The sequence below is a fragment of the Eutrema salsugineum genome, unplaced genomic scaffold, assembly GCF_000478725.1.
Source record: "Eutrema salsugineum unplaced genomic scaffold, Eutsalg1_0 scaffold_6, whole genome shotgun sequence".
NCBI lineage: Eukaryota > Viridiplantae > Streptophyta > Magnoliopsida > Brassicales > Brassicaceae > Eutrema > Eutrema salsugineum.
Genome location: NW_006256547.1, coordinates 13,684,958 through 13,693,214, shown reverse-complemented (window position 1 = coordinate 13,693,214; position 8,257 = coordinate 13,684,958). Strand labels below are relative to the sequence as shown.

Below are 8,257 nucleotides of genomic sequence, written 5' to 3'. Positions count from 1 at the left end.
CGTCAGTTGCGACCGCGGGTCTTCCTCCTGCGGCCTATTGTCCAATCTTTTCGTCTTTGCCGGGCCGAGCAGCTAAAGACCTACCTTTTTCTCCTTGGTTTTTCTAATTTTCTGATTTTTTTGTGTTTTTGTTTTATAAAATACCTAATACTTAAAAAGAAAAAGAAATCATAAACTCAAAAAAGGAAAAGAAAATTAAAAGAAAGAGTACCTAAATGGGTTGCCTCCCATTAAGCGCTTTTGTTTTAAGTCGTTTAGCTCGACGTAAGCATGAGGAATCAGGCTGATTTGAATGGCACCCCACTTGATGTGCCTTTATCACTTCCGGTTGGTGGAGGTTTTACTTCTTCTCCTTGAAGAGAAGTCTTCTTACCTTTAATCTTCTTTCGGACTTTAATGTTGTTCAGAACCCTTTTTGTGTTTTCGATCAGCTCCTGTATTTGGTCCTCACTAGTTTCTGTTGCCTCCGGCGGAATGATGATCTTGATCTTTGCAAAAGCTTTTGGCTTCTCCTTTTCTTTCTCTTTTGGCCTGTTTCCCTTACTTGGAAATTCATCTAGGATAGTAGGATAGTACCTTTTTCTGTCCACATTGAGGAAAACAGCATGCCGGTTTGCGTGATCGATTATTGCTCCTACTGTAGCTAGGAATGGTCTCCCGAAAATGAGTGGCCTCTCCTTGTCTTTATCCATCTCCAGAACTTGGAAATCTGCTGGAACAATCTTATCTCCCACTAGAACTTGTAGATCATGAATCACCCCTTCAGTATCTTTTTGAGATGAATCTCCAAAGATAACCTTAACCGTCGATGTCTTTAAGGTTTTAATGCCCAATTTTTCGGCAAACGTCTTAGACATGATGTTGACATAGGCTCCGGAATCGCACAAGCAGTCTGTAAACTTGATTCCTGAAAGGAAACATTGGAAAACAAAACGTCCCGGATCATCGGCTTTGGTAAGCCTTTGAAACGGTGATCGTTCAGGTACCTTAAACGGTGGCTGCTTGGGATCGATATCCTTGTACTGTGGTACAAAGATTGGGGTTTCTTCTTTCTTTCCATCGGTTCCGGACTCTTCTTCGGACAATGTTGTTATGGCGTTGCAAAACTTCTTAGGGTTATCTTCAACTCTTCCTGGAAGAACTCCACTTTGCCTCTTCATAGAGTCGGCTGTTTGGGCGACTTGCACATCTAACTTTTTCACGTGCGAAGATAAAAATTCAAACTTACCATTCAGATCATTGTACATGCAGTCCACTTTCACGTTCACGTCTTTAGATGCTTTTTCGTTCGTCATAACGAGCTGTTGGATTGACTGTTCAAGTCTACAGATTTGTGAAGCTAGCTGGTTCGTCGTGACTCCCTGCTGTTGTACAAATTAATTGTTAAAACCCGTACCTTGGTAGTTATATGGCTATCGCGGTTGATATGGTACTATTCCCCCAAAGTTTCCACCTTGAAACTTGTTTTGGAAGGATTTTTGCTGAGGTGTGTAGTACTGATCTTGAGGATTCTCCACATTTGGATTGCGGTAAGAGAGATTGTTGTAATTTGCATTCCGGAAGTTGTTGTTGAAGTTGTTGTTGGAGCGATTTTGGTATGGCACCAGTGCTCCTACGTAGTTCACATCTTCTTCTTGAATTGCTTGATTAATGTGATCGATATCACTAGGTCCTTCCTCTTCTGCGCCATTGTTGGTTTCACAAGCATGGATCGGGAGATTGTTGCTCTTCAGAAGCTGTCTCACCATGTTCTTCAACTCGGTTATCTCCTTGTTGTCTGTTCCGGCTTGCTTCATCGATCAATCGTATTCAGGACAGTCATTGCTATTGGCTTGAGCCAAATTTTTGATGAGGGCTCTTCCTTGGGTTATCGTCTTTTGCCCAAAATCTCCATTGCTAGCTGTATCAAGGGAAAGTTTGTATTTTGGTTGCAAACCTCGGTAAAATGTGCTCAGCAGGCTTGATCCATGAAATCCATGATGAGGGCAATCACGTTCATACTCCTTAAAACGTTCCCAAGCTTCATAGAAAGATTCAGTTGGCCCTTGTTGAAAGGTTGAGATCTTCGTTCTCAAATTGTTCGACCTTGACTTAGTGTAGAAGTGGTTCAGGAAAGCAGTTCTACATTCTTCCCAATTAGTAATCGATCATGCAGGCAAAGACTTCAACCAACGGTGAGCTTTATCTGCTAATGAAAAAGGGAACAACTTACACTTTAAATAGTCAGGTGGAACTTGGTTTGTTCTCATCATGCTGCAAATTTCTTCAAAAAGCTCGATATGGTCCATTGGGTGCTCAGAAGGAACTCCATGGAACTGGTTTTGCTTCACCAATGAGATGATTTGAGGCTTGACTTCAAACTCATTCCGGTTTGGAAATGGTACTTGAATCGCAGATCGATTCTGAAAATTTTGAGTAGGTGCATCAAAGTCAGCTATGCGATGGTTCCTGGCTTGTCTTCGGTGTTGATTTGCTGGCGGAATGGGGCCGTGAACGCGTTCATTCGGCTGCATTGCTGGGTGGTCACCATCGGCTACATTGATGGGTGGATCAAGGTCTTCACGTCCTTCTCTCTCTCGGTTCTGGTGGTTTCTTGGAAGAACCTCATCCTCCTCTCCATCTTGTCGAGCATGATCAGGTGTCTAGAACAGAAGTTAAAACAAGAAAAATAGCAAAAGGCAGCGAAACAAATCCCCGGCAACGGCGCCAAAAACTTGATGCGTGCTCGTGTCAACTACGTGAGGGAACAAGTTTTACCCTTAACAAAACAAATGAAAGCCGCAAGTGCACAGCTAATCAGTTGTAGTATTTAGGGATCGAATCCACAGAGATTTGTGTGCCTGGTATTCTTCTACGGTTTTTAACTTTATGTCTAGACTAAATTGGTTTTAAAGGTTGGTTGTTTTTCTTGCGAATTAAACTAAAACAAAAGAAAGCAAATAAATCTATCCTAAAAAGCAAGTAAAGAAAATCGAATGAAATGCAAATGGAATAAGTAAAATATCAAACTAAACGAAAATAAGGTAAGTAAAATATCGCATGAAAGGTAAATAAAGCAAGTAAAATAACGAACTAAGGAAATTGAAATGCAGGTCTAAGAAAGCAAGTAAAAATCGATGGAATTGTAAACTATGGCTAAAAACGCTGAGCTTTTGGGAACTCTAAGGGATCATAATCGGTTTTAACACTAAGGTAGATAGATTGGGATTGACGGATAACAATATATGGGTTCTAGAACTAGAGTACGGCGGTATGACTACGTCACTGTCGTGATCATAACCAACTGTTTCTCGCAACCCTGACCAGTAGGTTTCCACTCTGGCCCTGGAAGGGAAAGAACACAAGAGCTGCACAAGACTCGTCAATACTCACGATCTCGCCGCAGGTAGGTTTCCACTGATACGGAAAAATCGCCTATTTCATTCTAGGGCTGATACTTAATGAAAACTTTCGCAACACTAACTATCTAGATCAGATACTAGGTGATCAATCAAGCATACATGCAATAAGAAAAAGAATAAACAGAGAACAGGTCGAAATTCCAGATCTATAAACCTAGATGTCTTAATCGATTATGAGAGCCCCTTTCGGGAACCCTAAGCCCAACTCGGGATCTACTCAGACATGGCTGAGTTCGACATCATCATTGGTTTTAATAAAAGTAATGAAAAACAGTAAAGAAAAGAGATAAAGAAAGCTTCTCTATTGAAGAACTCGGACTTGAACAATCTTCTACAAAAATCTCATAAAAACGGCTAAAGGAAAAGGGTTTCTGTAAAGTATGAAAAGCTCTCTCTAAAACCGACCTAAATGACATGTATTTATAGTCTCCAATACTCCATGGTCTCTAGGGTTCTGGAATTGAGGCTGGGAATGACTTTGGGCTTCAGATAAGTGGGCTTTAAGTCGGAGTTGAATGCCGCGGTCGGGAGTGTTGTGACCGCGGCAATTAGCTTGTTGACCGCTAATGAAATATCTTGAGATCCAACCGTTGGAATATCTCCAAACCAAGTGCAATTGAAAGCTGGTTGATTCTTCTATAAGTTGTCCAAAGTTGAGGGTGATCAGACGGTGAGAAGGTCTTCGTCTCTCCATGAGAGTTCTGACAGTCTGCATTTATCCAAAAGAGTCTTTTTGTTCCATTTTGTGCCTCTTCATCCCAAATTATCTGAAAAGTCTTTTAAAATCCGGAAACATAGAAATCCTTTGAAAACCTTTGAAAATGGAGTAAAAACAGCTGTAAAAGATATTAAAATGATCCATAAAAATGGTCAAAATCCGGTGTTATCATAAGTCACCCCTCGAAGTTGGTCCAACAGCTCGTCTATCCGCAGCAAAGGGTACTTGTTCTTCACAGTAACCTTGTTCAGCCCACGGTAGTCGATAAACAGCCGAAAACTCCCATCTTTCTTTTTAACAAACAGCACGGTATACCCCATGGTGAACTGCTCGGTCGGACAAACCCTTTCTCCATCAGATCGTTTAACTGCTTCTTCAGTTCAGCCATTGATATATTCATAATTTGTCATATTTAGGATTGCATATTTGTCCAAAGATTGAGTCTCATGCATACATTTAGCTAGTTTTGTTAGAGTTTGTCCTTGGTTCTAGCTTTGTCTAGGATTTGCATTAGGTCCTAGAGTGTCCTGCATTTTTGGAGTGTTTATCAGGTGTATTTGGAGCCTATTTGGAGTGGAGGATGTAATTCAGATGAAGAAATGGGGTTGAAATGATCAAAAATGGTGAAAAGGAGCAATTTTGGGTTTTTCGGCAAAATGCTGTACTGATGGTCAAAGATTCTCGGCCAAAATCCTTCCTGCGGGTAGACCTCTCGGCCAAAAACACGTACCAGCGGTCAAGTCTCTCGGCCAAAAATCCCGGGTGCAAATACATTTCTGAAATCGCGTCACCGGAAGATCTTGCCGGCCGATTTAGCTTATAGGGTCTTCAGAAAAGTTAGAGATAATTGAGTCAAGAACCCAGGACAGGTTGAATCAGGGCATTTGGAGCACTGATCTGAAAGATACGGTCACCGGAAGACAGACCTCTCTCGCATCCATTCCGGAGCAATCCGATACTCCTGAATGATCGCCTGTCCGGGAAATCTTTCGGTCCGATTCAGTTGTCGGGTGCTTCATCAAAGTTGGAGAAGATTGGATCATGGTTACAGAACAGTTGGAGTCATATGATTTGAAGTCGGGAGCAGAGAGTTAAGCTCGTCGGAAGGCACGCCCGTCTCGCTGCCATTTTAGACCGACCCGATGAGCTCCGAAGATTGCTAAGGACGATGCATTTCCAGACCGATTCAGTCTACAGGGCCTTCATCAAGATTTTAGATAACTGAGTCCTCGTTCTAGAACATCTGATATCGTTCCATTTGGAGTTGTGAGGCGTGAGTTCCGGAAGGATAGAGACGCACATATCCTTCGAGCATCAAGAGCGTGGAAATTGTGCTAAGTGTAAGGATGGCACGGTGGAATGACACGGTCCACATCTGACCGTGGCACTTGATTGCAGTTCTTCTGGGTTTGACACGGTCTCCACCCCATGGCTTTAGACTTGGCCGTGGCAACCTCCGAAGCGTTCTAACAAATGAATGGTCCAAGTCACGATGAACCGCCACTGTCCACACTTGACCGTGGCAAGATAACACTTGGCCGCAGCACGATCATATGTGCATTCGGTAATTGCCACGAGGTAATGCCACGGTCTACACTTGACCATGGCAAGACAACACTTGGGATCCTTCAGACATTCAGAACTTGACACGGCCATGCATCACGACTTTGGACTTGGCCATGGCAACTTTCTGCAATCCTTCGGCGTTTGACACGGCCATGCATCACGACCAGAGGGAACCCGTGGCACCAAGATCCATCCAAGAACAGAAGCTTCAGGACTTGACACGGTCACATGCCACGGTTCGTCCAAGACCTGCCAGACCGTGGCAAACCTCATCTTTACCCACCAAATCCGGGTTAGTACCCGGTTTGTTCCGGGCTGACCCAATTCGTTTTTAAATACTATATATAGTTTTTAGGGTTTTTCCCCAAAGAACTTAAGCTTTAATCCTTGTTTTCTTGCCTCTTTTGTGAAAGACTCCTTTTAAGAAGAGTAATATCGATTTTTAAGGGTTTAATCAAGAGAGTTTGAGAGATCTTTGTGTTTAAAGCTGCAAATCCATCATTATCCATCTTCCCCATCTCCATCTCTCATCATTAATCATGCTAATCTTCTCAACTTGCAAAGGTTTAAGAGAGATTAGTATGATTAGTGAGTAGTCACCTTAATGAGGTTCTAGATGTGTAGGTTAGGGTGCTAAAGTGTTAGATTAGGAGTGCTTAGGGCTAGATTCATTGATTCATCTCTCTAAACAGCTGTTCTCTAGGCTAGATCCTTGCACATCACTTGAGATCTAGATTCTGGGAAATTCAGGCACCAAAAGTGTTTGATGAAATTCCTGAAAGAGTTGTATTAGAGGTTTAAGCATTTGCTGCATGATGATGTATTGTTATTTGCTTGAATGATCTTCTAGAACTGTTTATTAATGCTCACTGATTCATATTTCACAAATGATGATTTGGTTTGAAAATGAATTAGTGTAGGGGTTAATACCTTCATGAGAGGATTAATCTAGATCTGAGTTCTTAATCATTTGAATCATGTCTCATCATTGTCATTAGCATTCCTTGTTTAGCATCAAACCACCCTAGCCAACTATCATGTCTAGAATCTCATGCCTCCATCATTTCATATTCACATCACTTGTCATTACTTAGTTCTTGTTTGATCACTTCTTTAGTCATTAATCTTGTTTCAAGTATTTAGCTATCATTAATCAATTAAAACCTCACTTGTTCACTTGAATTGAGAAACTGATCACATAGCTTAGTGTCTATCACCACATTCTTGGATTGACAACCTCTTTTATGCTACTTTGACAAGGGGATTGATAGCCCTGAGACCCATAAAGTCTTATCTATCAATTGGCGCCGTTGCCAAATTATGGAGTGTTTAGCATTAAGCTCTGATCTGTTCTTGAGATCAAGTGCTTATTTTTTGTTTTTACTGATTATTTTCAAGTTCTGGTTGTGATTTCAGGTGCATGAACACCAGGTCCAGATCAAGAAGCTGTGGTCCACCTTTCCCCTTAAACGACAACATTAATCTTTTGGTACCAAGGAGGAGAACGGACAGGCGTGGAAGACAGATTGATCAGGCTGATATGGAAGAACAAAGAGAGCATGTGGTTGACATAGAACAACCGGTTCATGAGCAACAGGCTCAGGGTAATGCAGCTGGTAATGGAGTTGGTCAAGGGTTACATCAGGGTAATGTTCATCAGGAAAAGGTTCATCAACAGCAAGCTTATGTCCACCAGGGACAAGCTCCAGCTCATCAGCAGAGGCATCAGGCCAATGTACAACAAAGACAACAGGTGCACCACCAACATCACCCCTTCCAACACCAGCAAAGGAGATATGAGCAGCCACAAGTCTATGTTGGAGAAAATGACAGGGCTAATGCTCTCATCAGTATGGAGCTGGAATTCAGGCACCACCTGTGCAAAACAACAACTTTGAAGTGAAGGCATCCTTGTTGAATATGGTCCAGAACTCAAAGTTCCATGGATTAGCAATGGAAGATCCCTTGGAACACTTGAATCAATTTGATAAAGTGTGTGACCTGACAAAGATAAATGGAGTTTCTGAGGACAGTTTCAAGCTAAGATTATTCCCCTTCAGTCTTGGTGACAAAGCTCACCAATGGGAGAAGAATCTTCCAAGAGGCTCCATTCAAACCTGGGAGCAATGCAAGCAAGCCTTCCTATCTAAGTTCTTCTCCACCTCCAGAACTGCTAAACTAAGGAATCAAATCTCTAGCTTCACTCAGCACAGCAATGAGAGTTTTGGTGAAGCATATGAGAGATTGAGGAGCTACACCAACCAATGCCCACACCATGAGTTTAGTGAGGATTCTCTTCTCAGCACACTTTATAGAGGAGCTCTTCCCAAGATTAGAAACCAGCTGGATACTGCTTCCAATGGGAACTTTCTGGACAAGGAGATTCATGCTGCTTTAGAGCTAGTGGAGAACTTAGCAATGAGCAATGACACTTATGGTGAAGACTATGACAGATCAAATAGATCTGAAGGTTCGAGCTCAGAACAGAGGCTCACTAGAGAAGTTAAGGAGTTGAGAAGTGAATTGGACAAGTTGAAATGCAGAGATATCAGTATGGCAATGCCAATCAGAA

At 42.1% G+C, this 8,257-nt stretch overlaps 2 non-coding genes across 2 annotated transcripts; one reads left to right on the top strand and one right to left on the bottom strand.

The window, feature by feature from the left end:
• Positions 1–1,971: 1,971 nt before the first annotated feature.
• LOC112083654 lies at positions 1,972–2,078 on the top strand. Its single transcript, XR_002897790.1, has one exon. It is a non-coding gene; the product is annotated as a small nucleolar RNA R71 (small nucleolar RNA).
• Positions 2,079–7,860: 5,782 nt separating this feature from the next.
• On the bottom strand, positions 7,861–7,967 carry LOC112083637. Its single transcript, XR_002897773.1, has one exon. It is a non-coding gene; the product is annotated as a small nucleolar RNA R71 (small nucleolar RNA).
• Between the last annotated feature and the right edge of the window lie 290 nt (positions 7,968–8,257).